This window comes from Trichomycterus rosablanca, chromosome 2 (assembly GCF_030014385.1).
Source record: "Trichomycterus rosablanca isolate fTriRos1 chromosome 2, fTriRos1.hap1, whole genome shotgun sequence".
Classification (NCBI taxonomy): Eukaryota; Metazoa; Chordata; class Actinopteri; order Siluriformes; family Trichomycteridae; genus Trichomycterus; species Trichomycterus rosablanca.
This window is the reverse complement of record NC_085989.1, coordinates 45,335,011-45,353,835: the sequence shown is the minus strand read 5'-3', so window position 1 is coordinate 45,353,835 and position 18,825 is coordinate 45,335,011. Positions and strand designations below refer to the sequence as shown.

The 18,825-nt window shown below is 41.6% G+C and overlaps 1 long non-coding RNA gene across 3 annotated transcripts in view; it reads left to right on the top strand.

Moving 5' to 3' along the window:
• The first annotated feature begins 2,369 nt into the window (after positions 1-2,369).
• LOC134334151 (uncharacterized) overlaps positions 2,370-18,825 on the top strand; it is a 59,473-nt gene continuing 43,017 nt past the window's right edge. For 2 of the 3 annotated variants that reach the window (XR_010015464.1, XR_010015463.1), the window contains exon 1: positions 5,774-5,933. This is a non-coding gene — a long non-coding RNA (uncharacterized LOC134334151). Of the gene's footprint in view, positions 2,433-5,773; positions 5,934-18,825 lie in introns of those variants that run through there. The other variant, XR_010015465.1, reaches the window with a different exon arrangement.

Below are 18,825 nucleotides of genomic sequence, written 5' to 3'. Positions count from 1 at the left end.
CCGGTTTAAAAGAAGTCCTGAGTGGATGTAAAGGTGGGAGGGATGTTTGGGGGGTGCCGGGTGGATGTGTTGACCTGACATTGACCTGCAGATCTCAGTTCAGCACTCTCAGGTCGAAAGAATTATGGTCTGATCCCAGGCATGATGCACCGTCTGCTCCTCGAATCCAGGTGTTTTACTGCACACTCACCTGGATTTAGCCTGGTCTGTAATTATCCTCTCTCACTTTACACCTACACACAGGGACTCACAGACCTACCCTCACTCTCACAGTTTATGTAACTACTCATCAAAACAACATCGTTCTGTTACGGTACATCAGGGCTTATTGAACCCGGGGTCGCGACCCTTCCCAAGCCAAAAGATATGAGCCGCAGAGAAAAATAATAATTAAATAAAAATTTAAAATTGAAACGAATTTTAACAGGCACATAAACCTGAGCCAGTGTTAGCTCAGTGGTTAAGGTACTGGACTACTGGACAGAAGGTTGTCAGTTCAAACCCCACCACCACCAAGTTGCCACTGTTGGGCCCTTAACCCTAAATTGCTCAAATTGTGTTCAGTCATAATTGTAAGTCGCTTTGTATAAAAGCGTTTGCTAAATGCTGCAAATGTAAATGAACTTGTACACAAACACCCCCATATGAAGGCTTTATGTTACATCTTGTAAACCACAGTGGGACCAGATTTTACCACCGTTTTTATTAATTAAGTATATTTTGTTTTGTGTTTTGTTTGGATGCATCATTTGTGTTGCCTGGGTTGCGGTAAAAATCATGAACAAAATGTGTGTTTCCCTTGAAAAATATTACATAATTTTATTTCACCATAATACAATAATTCATTGGCTGTTTTACCACTTATTTATCCTATTCAGGGTCGCGGTGGGTCCAATCCACCGGGTGACAGGCAGGAAACACCCTGGACAGGTTGCCAGGCCATCACAGGGCAAACACACACACACACACACCTAGGGGGACTTTAGTATCTCCAGTTAACGTGACTGCACATCTTTGGACTGTGTAAGGAAACCAGAGCACCTAAAGGAAGCCCAAACAGACACAGGGAGAACATGCAAACTCCACACAGAAAAGACCCTGACTGCTTCACCTAGGTATCGAACCCACGATCTTCTTGCTGTGAGCCACCGTGCCCCCCGAGAAAGGCTTTTCCAGGCTTCTCCAAGCTACTGAGGTTTAAGGGCCTTACTCAAGGGCTCAACAGTGGCATGTTGCTGGTTGTAGGGCTTAAACTCTCAAGCTCTAGATCAACAGTCCCATAGTCCAATAACCTTTCTATTACAGTGCAGTGGTAGTTCAGTGGTTAAGGTACTGTACTAATTATCAGAAGGTGTCTGGTTTAGTCCCAACTACCGCCAAATTGACATCGTTGGGCCCCTGAGCAAGGTGTTGCATGGTATTCAGTCATAATTGTAAGTCGCTTTGGATAAAAGTGTCTGCTAAATGCCACATGTTCTCATCACAGCCCCATGGGATCTCGTTGCCAATTATGTCTGAATGTGGACGCACGACCGGCTGATAGCACCACTGTGGATTTGAACCATGGATTACATAGGAGGCTTTAGCGTGGCTATAGCGGAATTTACTGCTGTTCCATCTGAGTGCCCTTGTATCATTCTTATTATTAAAATGTATAAAGACATTTACATTTGCAGCATTTAGCAAACGCTTTTATCCAAAGCGACTTACATTACTGTGACAGTATATAGTCTAAGCAATTAAGGGTTAAGAGCCTTGCTCAAGGGCCCAACAGTGACAACCTGGCAGAGGTTGACCTTTTGATTACTAGTCCAGTACTTTATCCGCTTGGCTACAACTGCCCGAACTATGTAATGAAAGCAAAAAAGCATGATGAGACCCGGACTGTCTTGTTTATATTTCTTTTCCTGATTATGTTTTGATCCCACCCCAAGATCCTTTCACTTCTAGTCCAGCTTTACTGCACATAAACAATAACACAAGCTCGCTAGCTTGCAAAATGCCTGACGAAAACACAATGTTCTGTCGTAACCACCAGATCAGAACTTCGACCACATCCACCTTTAAAAGCTTCTGTGCTCGGATCAGATTCTGCCTCAGTTGCAAACCACTCTGAATAAAAGCATCTGCTAAATGAATAACTGTAAATCTAATTTCAAACACCAGACTCGTGCTGTAATCCGCTTCAAAGTGTACAGAGTTTAAAAACTGCTGATGAGACCAAACTGTCGTCTGTAAAATAAATCAGACGGGTGAACGGCGGAGGGGCTTTTTTGGTTAGCTCGGCGCTGCTCGGCTCTGCTCTCTGAAATCCAGGCCAATAGGGACGGAAACTCCCCAGATTTCCAAGGAGCTGTGCTGCACCTACGGCGTCTCTTGTGGGACAAAAATAATTCGGTAATGGATGTTTGTACCGGTAATAGAGGTGAAGGGTGAGTGGATTTTATTAACACCGGGGATTTCAGCATTTCTGGATTACATAACCATTTCTTCCCTAGAAAAGTAAATAACAGCAGCTGTTTAAGCAAATAATTTTAATATCTTCTCACATATCTCTCTCTCTCTGTCTTTATATGTCTCGATTTCTTACTAATAAATGATTGACCCATTGCATTGACAAAAGTATATGAACACCAAAACGTTTATAACATGAGTGTTAATATGGAGTCACCTAAAAAAAAAAAAAAAAAAAAATTAATAAAATAATAATAATTAAATAAAATTTTAACAGGCACATAAACGCAAAATGAACTTGTATTTTGGAGGCTTTACGTTACATCTTGTAAACCACAGTGGGACCAGCTTGCCATAATTTTTATTAATGAAGTACATTTCATTTTGTGTTTTGTTTTATTGCCTTGTTTGTGTTTCCTGGGTCGCGGTAAAAATCATTGACAAAATGTGAATTGCTTGAAAAAATTTTAGAAAAATTCTAACCTAAGCCTTTGGACCAGATTTTGGAACACGACTGCAGGGGTTTACTTTTCCTTAGTCACAAAATCATCAGTGAGTCAGTGTTTTAATACATCTTAAAGAGGGCGGCATGGTGGCTAAGTGGGTAGCACTGTCGCCTCACAGCAAGAAGGTCCTGGCTTCGATTCTCAGGTGGGTCGGTCAGGGTCCTTTCTGTGTGGAGTTTGAATGTTCTCCCGTGTCCACGTGGGTTTCCTCCGGGTGCTCCGGTTTCCTCCCACAGTCCAAAAACATGCAAGTGAGGTGAATTGGAGATACTAAATTGTCCATGACTGTAACTGATATAACCTGGTAAACTGATGAACCTTGTGTAATGAGTAACTACCGTTCCTGTCATGAATGTAACCGAAGTGTAAAACATGACGTTAAAATCCTAATAAACAAACAAACAGATGCTGAATGGGGTTGAGATCAGGCTTCTGTTTGCACAGGCCGGTCAAGGTCTTCCACACCAACGTTAAATAGTTTTCAAGCATATCACCTTTGACATGGGGAGAACATGTGAAACACAGGCAGGGACTCAAAGTGAGGATTAAAACCTGCACATAAAGAATTGAAACATAAAAAGAGCATCATTTTTCCTCCACCACGTTTCACAGATTGCACTGTGCATTCAGGCAGGCAGCATTCTCACAGCCTTCATCAACTCCAAAGAATGTGTTTTCACTGCTCCGAAGTCCAACATCACTGTGCTTTAAACCACTCTGGCAGGCACAGTGATCTTAGCCTTGTGTAAGACTGCTCTGACACGTTAACCATCTTTAACTACTTAAAAGGCAGTCTGAAACCCAGTAGTGAATGCTGATTGTTTTTAATACCATCGCTTTAGCACTTAGCAGTCAGCTGTTGTGGCTCTTTAGGTGGCACATGCTAAAAGTTTGTGCTATGTTCATACATGTAATAAAGAGCTTCAAGATCTGCGAAGCCACAACAAGCAATTCCAGGATTGGGAAACGTGGGATTTTCCCACAATACCAGTGGTTCTTAGATAAGGTTGAATATAACAGTTCAGCGTTTGTGAAACAATGAGAATCAGTTTCTCTCCACCACACATTTAAATCTGTCTCATTGGTGGGGTTTTGAAAACTGTGTCAAAGTGAGATTGGACTTTTGAGTGCGGCGACAAGCAACAAAAACTGAGCGGCAAAGCTGTAAATCTGTAGGCTGTGTGACACTGAAGGAAGCACAGCAGCAGGTTAAGCAACACTGCTTCACTCCAGCCTGGCAAAAGTGATTCAAATGCAGTGGCACGCACCACAAACTTTTACTGCTTAGGGCTTGGCGATTTTTGCGCTTGCTAGACTGAAGACTGTGTCCAAAATCGCATATTTTTTTTATATATGCATTTTCTCCCCATTTTCCTCCCGATTTAGCGCACTCAATTTGTCATCCGCTGCTGAGAGATACCAGATTAGATCCAAGGAGAGCACGTCGCTGTACACGCCTCTTCCGACACGTGTACAGCCCTCCTCTTCTCACCCCTGCATTCTGCACAGGCGTCTCTTCCACCAAACACGGTCCTTACACAGCGTATGAAGACCCACCCACGCACACACAGTCCGGCCCCCACCCTGCAGATATGGTGGCCAATTAGTATCTGCTGCAGGCACTGCCAATTATGCCCGCCAAATGGCGCCCAGCCGACCGGTGGCAACACCAGTTTCAAACCGAGGAGTTCAGAAACTCGGTGCTGGTGTGCTAGCGGAATATCCCACTGCACCACAAAATCGCATATTTAAACAGTATGTACTAAACTGGAGGCAGTGCACACTGCTCGACCGGTAAAGCAGTTGGCTCTTTCAGTACGCAAGTGTGCAGTATGAACGCAACCTCAGACGTACTACATCCGCCATGCAGTAGGTCATCCGGGTGCTTTTCTTGCACTGTTTTATGAATACTACGTATTCCGACACAGCTGAACTGTGAACAAAGCTTAATGTGAACAAACTTAACGTGACTTATTGTACTAAAAGAACAAGGAAGGAATTTCATTAGTGGAGAGAACTTATGATCAGTAATAATTAAGAGAAGTTTAGTGCTCCTGTCTCCTTCTTTTAATACATTAAACCACGTTAGGCTTTATTAACAATAAGTGTTTTAGACTCTCGGAAAAGCTGCTTCTCACAATTTCTCAGAACCTCGAGCTGTAACACAAGTTTAAAAGTAAAACAGTGAGGAAAATCCAGATGAACACAGATACATGTGGAGCTTTCTGAGTGGATTTGATGGTTAATCAACACAAATGCAGATTCGTCTCATATTCACACTTTTTAATGACGTTTTTCTGCACCACTCAAGGCAAGCACTGAACAAAGCAGCAGTCACTAGGGCAAGTTGTAGCCTACTGGTTAAGGAACTGGACTAGTAATCAGAAGGTCTCTGGTTCAAGCCCCACCACTGCCAGGTTGCTGCTGTTGGGCTCTTGAGCAAGGCCCTTAACCCACAATTGCTCAGACTGTATACTGTAACTGTACTGTAAGTCGCTTTGGATAAAGGTGTCTGCTAAATGCCAAAAATTTAAATGTGTGTATGTGTGTGTGTGAATCTAAGTGTATATAAATATATAGTAAGATATATATGTTTAAGCTGCCCCAAAAACACCCCCCCCCCCCACTCCCCCAACCGCAGTGTTCAGCTCGGTTGAGTAACGTCAGTGTATAAAGTGTTAAACGTACAGTTATGCGGTTGGACGAAGAACAAAGGCCGTTTTTGTCGACCGTGCAGGCGGAGTAGCTGAGCCACAGGGCCGCACCGCCGCCTAATTACACCCCCGCACTCGCAAAGATCAAAACAGCACTCCTACAGACAAACATTAACCCAGCGTCTGACCCCTGCCTTAAAATGCAGAGCGACTGACAAGGACAGAAGCCAGGCGAAGAGAAAGGGAGGGGGAGAAAAGGAAAACACATTCTGTTTCCCGTAAAGCAGGAATGGGGAGGGGGGTGATTTTGGGAAGCTTGGTGAGTCATCACTTTTTCTTTCTGACACCCCTCAGTGCCTCCTGATGCTTCAGGGACTTTTCAAACGCTGACAGCAGATTTTGCCCGGTCATGCTAGCGATCAGATTCCGGTAGACTCGTCTTTCACATGGTGGCATGTGTGTGTGTGTGTGTGTGTGTGTGTTTGTGTGTATCTGTAATAGAGGAAGGACATTACAATCCTGTGCACCTGCTACTGTACAGCTGGACTGGACTGTTTCAGTATCGGTCTTACACACAAACACTAAAACACATGCACTTTGCCTCACACACACATTAGCGGCTATATTTAGCCCTAGCACCTTAGCACCAAGTCTGTGAATTCGCACGAATATGTCAGGGCAAATACCTGCCATGTAAACAGTCATGTTCCAGACAAATGTTTAACCTAGTATTTATAATGAAACAAATTCTGTCACGGGGGTGGCACCGCAAGAAAGTCCTGGGTTCAGTTCCCAGAGTTGATTATGTGTAGCGTCATGGACATTGTAGCTTAGTGGTTGAGGTACTGGACTAGCATCCAGAAGGTTGCTGGTTCAGGCCCCACCACTGCCAGGTTGCTGCTGCTGGGCCCACAATTGCTTAGACAATATACAGCGATCTGCCATAACATTAAAACCACCTCCTTGTTTCTACACACACTGTCCATTTTATCAGCTCCACTTACCATTTAGAAGCACTTTGTAGTTGTACAATTACTGACTGTAGTCCATCTCTTTCTCTACATACTTTGTTAGCCCTCTTTCATGCTGCTCTTCAATGGTCAGGACTCCCACAGGACCACCACAGAGCAGGTATTATTTGGGTGGTGGATCATTCTCAGCACTGCAGTGACACTGACATAATGGTGGTGTGTTAGTGTGTGTTGTGCTGGTATGAGTGGATCAGACACAGCAGCACTGCTGGAGTTTTTAAATACCGTGTCCACTCACTGTCCACTCTATTAGACACTTTTACCTAGTTGGTCCACCTAGTAGATGTAAAGTCAGAGACGATCGCTCATCTATTGCTGCTGTTTGAGTTGGTCATCTTCTAGACCTTCAGTGGTCACAGGACGCTGCCCACGGGGCACTGTTGGCTGGATATTTTTGGTTGGTGGACTATTGTCAGTCCAGCAGTGACAGTGAGGTGTTTAAAAACTCCAGCAGCATTGCTGTGTCTGATCCACTCATACCAGCACAACACACACTAACACACCACCACCATGTCAGTGTCACTGCAGTGCTGAGAATGATCCACCACCCAAATAATACCTGCTCTATAGTGGTCCTGGGAGAGTCCTGACCATTGAAGAACAGGGTGAAAGGGGGCTAACAAAGCAAGCAGACAAACAGATGGATTACAGTCAGTAATTGTAGAGCTACAAAGTGCTTCTATATGGTAAGTGGAGCTGATAAAATGGACAGTGAGTGTAGAAACAAGGAGGTGGTTTTAATGTTATGGCTGATCGGTGCATACTGTCACAGTGGTAGCTCAGTGGTTAAGGTACTGGACCAGTGATCACAGGGTTGCAGATTCAAGCCTCACATCTGCCAGATTGCCACTGTCGGGCTCCTGAGCCAGGCCCTTAACCTTCTACTGCCTAGATTGTATATGGTCACAACTGTAAGTCGCTTTGGATCAAAGCGTCTGTGAAATGCCACAAATGTAAATGTATTCATATATTGGTGATGTCACTCATTGATGAGGTGCGTTTGTGTTCAGATTAATTGAGTCAGTAGATTTGTTTATTGTTCACTACCAGACAGGTTACCAAATATGACCGACTGATTCTATTTTTTAACTGAACATTGTGGTGTTTTTTTGTACCCAGGTATTTTTCCTTGCTACGTAAACCAATTTCTCCCTCATTTACTAAAATCAGCAGCGTGAATGAGACACAAGCCTCTGAGAACGGCTATTTTTTGCGCTGCTATTTCTGGACGCCTTGTTGTTCGTCTCCTCTTTTATGATCCTTTGTGGGTTTCTTTTTTCTTCTCGACTCAAACCACAGGAGGCCACGGCTCTCCAGCGTTGTTCGAGCGTGATGCTACATCACGCTAATCACCCACTCTGGGTGAGGGTGATGTCACCAGGCTGCCGAACGCGCAGACAAAAGGGGTTGTGCGCTGACCGCTTGGTGATCTCACGTGATTGACAGACCTCACTGAGCTTATTGTGCGCTGAAGTAGCAGTCGCCGTGGTAACGGGGTGCACGCGGTTGTATGAGCGCAACGTGACTAATGGTCCTCATTACCGCGAGCTTTTCTCTAACGACTGATTAAAAGCACTAAAAAGCCGTCAAGCAATATCTGTGAAATCAGAGCGCCGCTTCCACTGAGTCACTGGTGCGTTAACGTAATTGGATTTTTTTGTTCATTATCTTGTTTAAGTGTTTGCAGTGAGGCTAAAAACAGACATGTTGCCCCGAAAAAGTCTTCAGCCCCCTAAATGTTTTCACATACAGTGATAGGTAATATTGTACATCCAGTGCAAATATCCATTTTAAATGAATGCACATAATGTTCTTTGCCTTTTTACATATAGATAAAGAAAAAAGTATATATATATATATATACGTATATACAGTGTATCACAAAAGTGAGTACACCCCTCACATTTCTGCAGATATTTAAGTATATCTTTTCATGGGACAACACTGACAAAATGACACTTTGACACAATGAAAAGTAGTCTGTGTGCAGCTTATATAACAGTGTAAATTTATTCTTCCCTCAAAATTACTCAATATACAGCCATTAATGTCTAAACCACCGGCAACAAAAGTGAGTACACCCCTAAGAGACTACACCCCTAAATGTCCAAATTGAGCACTGCTTGTCATTTTCCCTCCAAAATGTCATGTGATTTGTTAGTGTTACTAGGTCTCAGGTGTGCATAGGGAGCAGGTGTGTTCAATTTAGTAGTACAGCTCTCACACTCTCTCATACTGGTCACTGAAAGTTCCAACATGGCACCTCATTGCAAATAACTCTCTGAGGATCTTAAAAGACGAATTGTTGCGCTACATGAAGATGGCCAAGGCTACAAGAAGATTGCCAACACCCTGAAACTGAGCTGCAGCACAGTGGCCAAGATCATCCAGCGTTTTAAAAGAGCAGGATCCACTCAGAACAGACCTCGCGTTGGTTGTCCAAAGAAGCTGAGTGCACATGCTCAGCGTCACATCCAACTGCTGTCTTTGAAAGATAGGCGCAGGAGTGCTGTCAGCATTGCTGCAGAGATTGAAAAGGTGGGGGGTCAGCCTGTCAGTGCTCAGACCATACGCCGCACACTACATCAAATTGGTCTGCATGGCTGTCACCCCAGAAGGAAGCCTCTTCTGAAGTCTCTACACAAGAAAGCCCGCAAACAGTTTGCTGAAGACATGTCAACAAAGGACATGGATTACTGGAACCATGTCCTATGGTCTGATGAGACCAAGATTAATTTGTTTGGTTCAGATGGTCTCAAGCATGTGTGGCAGCAATCAGGTGAGGAGTACAAAGATAAGTGTGTCATGCCTACAGTCAAGCATGGTGGTGGGAATGCCATGGTCTGGGGCTGCATGAGTGCAGCAGGTGTTGGGGAGTTACATTTCATTGAGGGACACATGAACTCCAATATGTACTGTGAAATACTGAAGCAGAGCATGATCCCCTCCCTCCGGAAACTGGGTCGCAGGGCAGTGTTCCAGCATGATAATGACCCCAAACACACCTCTAAGACGACCACTGCTTTATTGAAGAGGCTGAGGGTAAAGGTGATGGACTGGCCAAGCATGTCTCCAGACCTAAACCCAATAGAACATCTTTGGGGCATCCTCAAGCGGAAGGTGGAGGAGCGCAAAGTCTCGAATATCCGCCAGCTCCGTGATGTCGTCATGGAGGAGTGGAAAAGCATTCCAGTGGCAACCTGTGAAGCTCTGGTAAACTCCATGCCCAGGAGAGTTAAGGCAGTTCTGGGAAATAATGGTGGCCACACAAAATATTGACACTTCAGGAACTTTCACTAAGGGGTGTACTCACTTTTGTTGCCAGTGGTTTAGACATTAATGGCTGTATATTGAGTTATTTTGAGGGAAGAATAAATTTACACTGTTATATAAGCTGCACACAGACTACTTTTCATTGTGTCAAAGTGTCATTTTGTCAGTGTTGTCCCAAGAAAAGATATACTTAAATATCTGCAGAAATGTGAGGGGTGTACTCACTTTTGTGATACACTGTATATATATATATATACACTGATCAGCCATAACATTAAAACCACCTCCTTGTTTCTACTCTCACTCACTGTTCATTTTATCAGCTCCACTTACCATATAGAAGCACTATACTTTGTAGTTCTACAATTACTGACTGTAGTCCATCTGTTTCTCTACATGCTTTGTTACCCCCTTTTATGCTGTTCTTTAAGGGTCAGGACCCCCACAGGACCACCACACAGTATTATTTGGGTGGTGGATCATTCTCAGCACTGCAGTGACACTGACATGGTGGTGGTGTGTTAGTGTGTGTTGTGCTGGTATGAGTGGATAAGACACAGCAATGCTAATGGACTTTTTAAACACATCACTGTCCCTGCTGGACTGAGAATAGTCCACCAACCAAAATTATCCAGCCAACAGCGCCCCGTGGGCAGCGTCCTGTGACCACTGATGAAGGTCTAGAAGATGACCAACTCAAACAGCAGCAATAGATGAGCCATCGTCTCTGACTTTACATTTACAAGGTAAACCAACTAGGTAGAAGTGTCTAATAGAGTGGACAGTGAGTGGACACGGTATTTAAAAACTCCAGCAGCGCTGCTGTGTCTGATCCACTCATACCAGCACAACACACACTAACACACCACCACCATGTCAGTGTCACTGCAGTGCTGAGAATGATCCACCACCCAAATAATACCTACTTTGTAGTGGTCCTGTGGGGGTCCTAACCATACAAAACAGATGGACTACAGTCAGTAATTGTAGAACTACAAAGTGCTTCTATATGGTAAGTGGAGCTGATAAAACGGACAGTGAGTGTAGAAACAAGAAGGTGGTTTTAATGTTATGGCTGATCAGTGTATGTTGATACCTGCACCATGAGAAATTCCTTGCACATCTGGTACTTGGCGGAAGGATTCTGATTCTGCTTCTCTAAATTATGTAATCAAAACAATAATTAATTTGCAGAATAGTGCAAACAACTGGTTGTTATAATTTAACAAGCTGCTCCCCAGTGCAAGAGACACCCAGTTCTCGAAAAGCAGAACAAGGGGACATAAAAAACTGAGCTGCACCCCACAAACTGGCCCAGCCATTGTCCAGTGCTGGTGCAAATGCGGGCCCACTCTGGAAAAGGTCTGTAGACAGATGCTTTTACTTATGATATACAGTATTTATGAATTTGGTGAGGAAGGAATGAATTCCAGTAATGTTTCAGAGGTATAAAATGCAGAGGTACAGTAATGATCGAAACACAGCAGCTTTATTTAGCTTCCTGGAAAATGAACTGGACGAACAGTTTAATGATTCTGGCTGTAGTACAATTCCCTTGGGTACACACACACACACACACACACACACACACACACTTTACAGTAAATACAAAGATCTTCCATGTGTTGTAAAGAAACCCACCGCTGTGATTTATGGAAAACAAAGTCTAGGGACTTGAACCCCTCCACATCTCCCTGATGCGGTGAGGTTTTCCTGCGTGCTCTTTAATTGGTCCTGACTCATTTACTGGAGCGCTTCACATTTCCACCACCAAATTACAAGTGGTTATAGAGAGAGAGACAGAGCTTTTATCCCTCAGGGTCTAGCGTTCGACAGCATTTTAGTGTAGTAGCTGACACATTAAGATTAAAATGAACACAACATCTATAAAATAATGGAAATGTGTTAGATTAGCATGATGAGCTGCTTTTATAACCTTTAGAACTTAAGCTGTGTTCCAGATCATGTAGAACTTGACTATATAGCATGTCAAAATATTGCACCACCCTTGGTCTTGTAATACTTAGACAGTGTATGAGTGTCACAACCCTACAGAGATTTGTGGTTTCCCTTTTCTAACGGACCCAATTTATCTTATTAATGCCTCGCTATTAAGCAGATGATGAGGTAAATGAGGTAAAATGCTAATCCTGTCCATTACCAGCTAGCTTAAGATTATATGTGCAGTTTAACTATTAGAGTTTACTAGATTTGCATCAGTAAATCATTACATTCATTAGTACATTTACATTTTCAGCATTTAGCAGAGCCTTTTATCCAAAGCGACTCACATTACTGTGACAGTATATTGTCTAAGCAATTGATGGTTAAGGGCTTTCCTCAAAGGTCCAACAGTGGCTACCTGGCAGTAGTGGGGCTTGAACCAGCAACCTTTTGATTACTAGTCCAGTACCTAAACCACTAGGCTACAACTTTCCTCAACTTTCCTTAACCCTGATTTAATGTGGTTACATGGCAAATAGTACAAAAACTAGTTCTTTTATTAGCACAGATTGGTTCTGAATAGACCAGATTCTTGATTTATGACTTTAAATTAATAGCGGCAAACAGTCAGTTCCTTGTCTGGTTCCTCTCAATGTTTCTTCCCTTTTTTTTGTGGTTTTCCATTCCACTGGTATTTTTGAACTTAGAAAACGTTGCTTAAGAACGATGTCCACTGTAAAAATGCAAATACATTTAATTCAACACTGGTTAAGCGGGCATATTGTGGGTTCATCCATGCATTTCTCAATAAAAAAAAAAAGGATTTACTATGTCCACACTGCACACAGCCTGTGTGTACCTGTAGGGACTTACGGATTTTATTTTTACCCAAATGTGGTTTAATTTTTTTTCTGATATGTTATCAAGTGATTTATATTTCTACCTTATATAGACTGCTCTGACTGAAACAGGCCGTACCTCAAGCTGCATAATAATGCTCTTCTTACATACATACACTCATATATATACACACGAGGGATCAAAAAGTTTCCACACTTTTATATTTTGATTGGAAGCAGTGAGGGTGGGAGGAGTAGTAATCGGTCGTGTCTGAGAGACTGAGAGACGCTTATAGTTCGGATTTAGCGCCATCTGATTTCCACCTTTTTAAACGCTTAAGGAAGCATTAAGGGGAAGAAGATTTTCATGTGATGATGATGTGAAAGCAGCGCTGCATCAGTATATATATATATATATACGTATATATACAGTATTTGTTTTAGATTTACACTTTATAAAGATTAAGGAGTTGAACAAAAAAGTTTTTGGGGTGGTGCCCCTTTTCATAGTGTGTTTTTTAAAATTCGAATTAATCATCTTATAAAATGTTCATAAAATAGTTCCTAGTGCATAAATTGATAACTTAGATGTTATTTAGAAAAAAACCCAGTTTATTTCCAAATCTACTCATTTATGTTGATTGACTGCTGTATCCTGATCTGGCCCAGGCCACACAGAAATTCACCATGAACTACTGCAGGAAGACACACATTCACAGATTTTACTCACACCTGATGATTTCTCTGAAGATGTCAGCATCTGGGTCTTTGAATCTCCAGAAGGACACTACCGGCCAACTGGTGGGGAGGTCGTGTCAAAAAAAAAAGCTTTTTATTTTATCTAAATACAAATGTGTGTGTAGTTTGGTAGATGCTACTAGAACTTTGACTGGAACTGGGTTCTGTCACCTGCTGTCACCTCAGCACGGCTGAGATCCAGGTTCAAATCTGTGAGAACCTGAGATGTTTTATGACTGTTTTTAATTGCTGTATTTAATTGCTCTGGCAGGGTTTGTTTAGGATACCTGGCCTTCTTGGTCGGCACGGTGGCTTGGTGGGTAGCACTGGCACCTCACAGCAAGAAGGTCCTGGGTTCGATTCACAGGTGGAGCGGTCCGGGTCCTTTCTATGTGGAGTTTCTCTCTGTGTCTGTGTGGGTTTCCTCCAGTAGCTCTGGTTTCCTCCCACAGTCCAAAGACGTGCAAGTGAGATGAATTGGAGATACAAAATTGTCCATGACTATGTTTGATATTTAAAACTAGAACTGAAGAATCTTGTGTAACCAGTAACTACCTGTCCTGCCATGAATGTAACTTGTAATTTGTCTGAAGATTTCAGCATCTGGGGATCACCAAGTCTTTGAGTTTCCAAAAGGACACTACTGGCCAATTAGTGAGGTAGTCGTGTTAACAGAAAAGCTTTTTATTTTATCTAAATACAAATGTTTGTGTAGTTTGGTAGTTTGCTAGATGCTACTAGAACTTCATCTACAGTCAATAGCACAGCTGATATCCGGGTTCAAATCTGTGAGATGTTTTATGACTGTTACTTTGGGAGGCTTAGTTTAAGATAAGTGGTCTTCTAATGTTTAAATACATCACATCATGGACTTCATAAAGTACTGGAACTTGTGCTGGGCATCTTAAACTTGGTCATGTTAGATTTGCCAAGAGAATCATAATAAAATGGTTTGGTGAGCACAGAATTAGTATTTTGCCTCTGATGCTTTTGTCCCTTGTATATTTTTTGGTGAGCTGAAGAGAAGAGTCTACAAGAGAGGATTTATCAGGCTGGAAAATCTGTGGAAATTTAGCGTTTTGTATTTGAGGGGTGATTTCAGACTCATTCTCTGGATTTTCCAATCTAATCAGTAAAAAATGTGATTGCACAGAGAACCACTTGCATGGTTTTAATTTTCTTAGCACAAGTTTACAGAAATGTGGTCACATTTATGTGATTTTTAGATCAAGCTAAGAAAAAGAAAATATTTTTTCATAAACATTTTAACCAACAGGACTGAAGGGGCAATAATTCTGGAGATGACTGTACATAATAACACCCGTACGGTCTGTAAACGCACGTGAGTCACGTGTCTGAATGCACATGTCTTTCAGCAGCCTCAGAAACGCAGGACGTTTGGAGAGCTGGAGAAATAGTTGGAGGTGCAGATGGGTGCTCAGCTTTTTCACTTGAGTCACATCTGAATCATGAGGGCTGTGCACGACTCACCACACACGAGCAACAAACAAACAGCAAACAGATCCACGTGTACAACGCTAACAGTACTGCCATGTCTTTATGTTATATATTATATACAGGGTGACAAATTAAAAGAGAAAGAAGCATATTCAAGCATATTTCACCACTGAAGCATATTTATCACAATGAGATCAGGGCGTGTCTACCAGCTACAGGGCACTAAAGGCTTTAATAAACATTAAAATTATGTAAATCATTTGTTTTAAGGGTAGTGGTAGCTCAGTGTTTAAGGCACTGGACTAGTAATCAGAAGGTTATTCAAGGGATTCAAGGCCCGCCTCTAAGTTGCCACTGCTAGGCCCCTGAGCAAGGCCCTTAACCCTTCAGTCAGTCAGTCATTATGTGTTTTACCACCACTTTATCCTATTCAGAGTCACATTGGCTACAATTCACTGGGCGACAGGCAGGAAACACCCTGGACAGATCGCTAGATCGCCAGCCCACACACACACACACACACACACACACACACACACACACACACAAACAGAAACTGAAGACGATAGTTCAACCTTAGAAATACAAACAGCACCGAGAGAATCATCACCTAAACACAATTCTTATTCTGTAAGCAAAATAATACAAATAACAATTACAAAATATAATAATATTAATAATAATAATAATAATAGTAGTTTAATTTCTATCATTATTATTATTATGATTATTACTGCTTTTTATTATGTTATAATAATTACTGTTATAATAATCATAATAATAATAATAATAATAATAGTGTAAGCAGTATTATAATTTCTATAATTATTATCATTATTACTGCTTTTAATTATGGTTATTATTGATTATTTATTTTTATTACTGTTATAATAATAATAATAATAATAATAATAAGAAGAAGAAGAATCAATAACAACTGAATTAATGGTGGGGCGGCATGGTGGCCGGGTGGGTAGCACTGTCACCCCACAGCAAAAAGGTCCTGGATTCGATTCTAAGGTAGAGCGGTTTGTGGCCATTCTGTTTATTGTATCTTCAATTCACCTCACTTGCATGTCTTTGGACTGTGGGAGGAAACCGGAGCTCCCGGAGGAAACCCACACAGACACAGGAAGAACATGCAAACTTCACACAGAAAGGACCCGGATCGCTCAACCTGGGAATCAAACCCAGGACCTTCTTGCTGTGAGGCGACCCACCGAGCCACCGTGCCACCCCACAATTAATTTTTATAGTTTTTATTGATTCTTCTTCTTCCTATTATTATTATAACAGTAATAACAAATAAATAAAAATAATAAAGCAGTAATACAGTAATAATAATGGTAAAAATATACTTCTACTACTACTACTACTACTATTATTATTATTATTATAACAGTAATAACAATAAATAATCAATAATTACCATAATAAATAGCAGTAATAATAATGATAAAAATGATACTACTACTATTATTATTATTATAAAAAAGACATTTTATAGTAATTATTACTTGTATTATTTATTCTGCTTAAGAAGTAAGAATTGTGTTTAGGTGATGATTCTCTCTAAGCTGTTTGCTGTTTGGTTGCATTTCTAAGTCTAAACTATCGTTTTTGTGTTTTTAACTCATGCAGAACTTTTTTTTCAGATGAGGAAAGGGCGGGTCAGAGGTGTAAGATGTCCAAGAAAAGTAAATGTTGACGTGATCGCTCTTATTTTCATGTACAAACATGCTGTCGAATGAGTTTAGTCTTGTTAGCACCTCCTCACACTCAAAGTCAGGTGTCTGCACAGCGTCTCTAAAGAGGTGAGAGTCGTTACTGAGACGAGCTTCAGCTTCTATCATGTGTTTGATGATCTTTAATATCAAACAGTACAAAGAAAAAAACAGAAAAAAAACATTAATAAAGAATAAATAGTAATGATTTCACTGATTTTACAACAAATGGTAATATAATAAATGATTCCAAATGTCTAAATGGCTTATCTACTTACATACACTATATAGCCAAAAGTATTTGGACACCTGACCATGAACTTGTTGGACGTCCTATGTCAAAAAACAAATGGTATTAAAATGTAGTAACCTCTATGTGATCTTTTCAGCAACAGTCACTCTTCTGAGGACTTTAAAGTATTTAAAGTATGTCTGTGTGAATTTGTGGCCATTCAGTCAGGAGAGCATTTGTTTGTCTGGGCACTGATGTTGGTCAAATAGTCTCAGTTGATGTTCCAGTTCATTCCAGAGTTGTTCAGTGCCTCTGAGTTCAGGACTCTGTGCAGGACACTGGAGTTTCTTTAAACCGAGCTTTTCTTCATGTCTTTATAGAGCTTGCTTTGGGCACAGGGGCTGTCATGCTGGAACAGGACGGGGCCTTCCCTAAAATATTGCTGCAAAGTTGAAAGCGTAAAATACCTTTTCTGCCAATAAATTTAATACAACAGTTAACAAGGAGTGTGGCTGAGACATTTGAAATCAGTAATCAGATGGGGTGTCCGCATACTTCTGACCGTATAGTGTATGCTAACATTTGATTGACAGTTCTGTGGCTGCTAAAATGATTGACAGCTGTGTAAAGCTGTGCGTGGGGATTTCTAAAGTGTTGTCACATCACACACACACACACACACACACATTCCATCTGCCCCTCACACACACACATACACACACACACACACACACACACACACCATCTGTGCACCAGGCACACACATATGCACGTTTGGATGCTCTAAATGTCAGTCGCATCACTGCACATTTGCTGCGTGGAAAAAAAGTTGATAATAAAATGTGCACTACAGGTATTTTCCAGCTCCCCTTGTGTATGGATCTTGTGTTTGATATTGATATACTAGATACCGGAATGTAATGAGTAGGGCTCTACTAAATTCACGAGAAAATGTGCTTTATTTTATAGACCTCTTTCAAAAATAAGATAAAATGATTTAAATCTCAGTGTATATGAGACTACATATCCGTGTAGATAGTTGGTTGAGAGTTTTCCAAACTCAGTTACCCAAATCGTGTTTTTAGCTGCTTTACACTTTGACATTTTGACTAAGCGATTACTAATGCCAAGTTCACACTACACAACTTTCCAAGTCATCAGGTCGCTGTACAGTTCACACTACACAACTGGATCTCTTGTAATCAGGATTCTCTTAATTCGGTGTGGCTTTCACAATACACAACTGACCGGCGATAGGGGGTTTCACACTACACCATCTATCACCAACTGGAATCGCAGACGAGCTTCTCTGGTCTCCCAAACTACGTTTTGTCACGAAAACAAACATGAGAAGTGAAGAGGGGTTTAATGATACCACGTCCAAAAATGCACGTCAACAAGTAGCGAGCGATCAAAGTTGTTAATGCGCTGATGTGCAGCGTTAAATCAAGGAGAAAAAATAAATGAATCTGAGTGAATTTGGTTTGGATTGTTCTATGGTAAGCTGGAGGTTAATAAATATTTTTTGCAATGCAGCATTGGTGTTTTGTAGAGAACGATAAGGTCAGAAATACTGTAAAATGTGTGTGTGCTGATGTATTCTGATATAAACTATATTACGCCCCTGTCCCATCTTTTCACAACGCCTCCCCTGCGTTTCCCCTTACACTGAATCTTGCGTTCTCATTGGCTGTTCAGCATAGCACTTACTGCCAGTCGGGCAACTCAGATCTAGATATCTGACATGCTAGAAATCTTGCTTCGGTCTGCGAGCCGCTCGGATCAAGTTGTTGAGTAGTTCACACACAGCAATTGATAGCCGAGTTTAGCTCGCCGAGTGAACGCAGAGTTGCTCCCGAGCCGGCAAATCTAGTGCCGACCAGTCGATGAGCAAAAATCAGAGCAAAAATCGTGTAGTATGAACTAGGCATAACTGAATTGCCGTAGAATTGCTAGGACACCTCATAGTGCA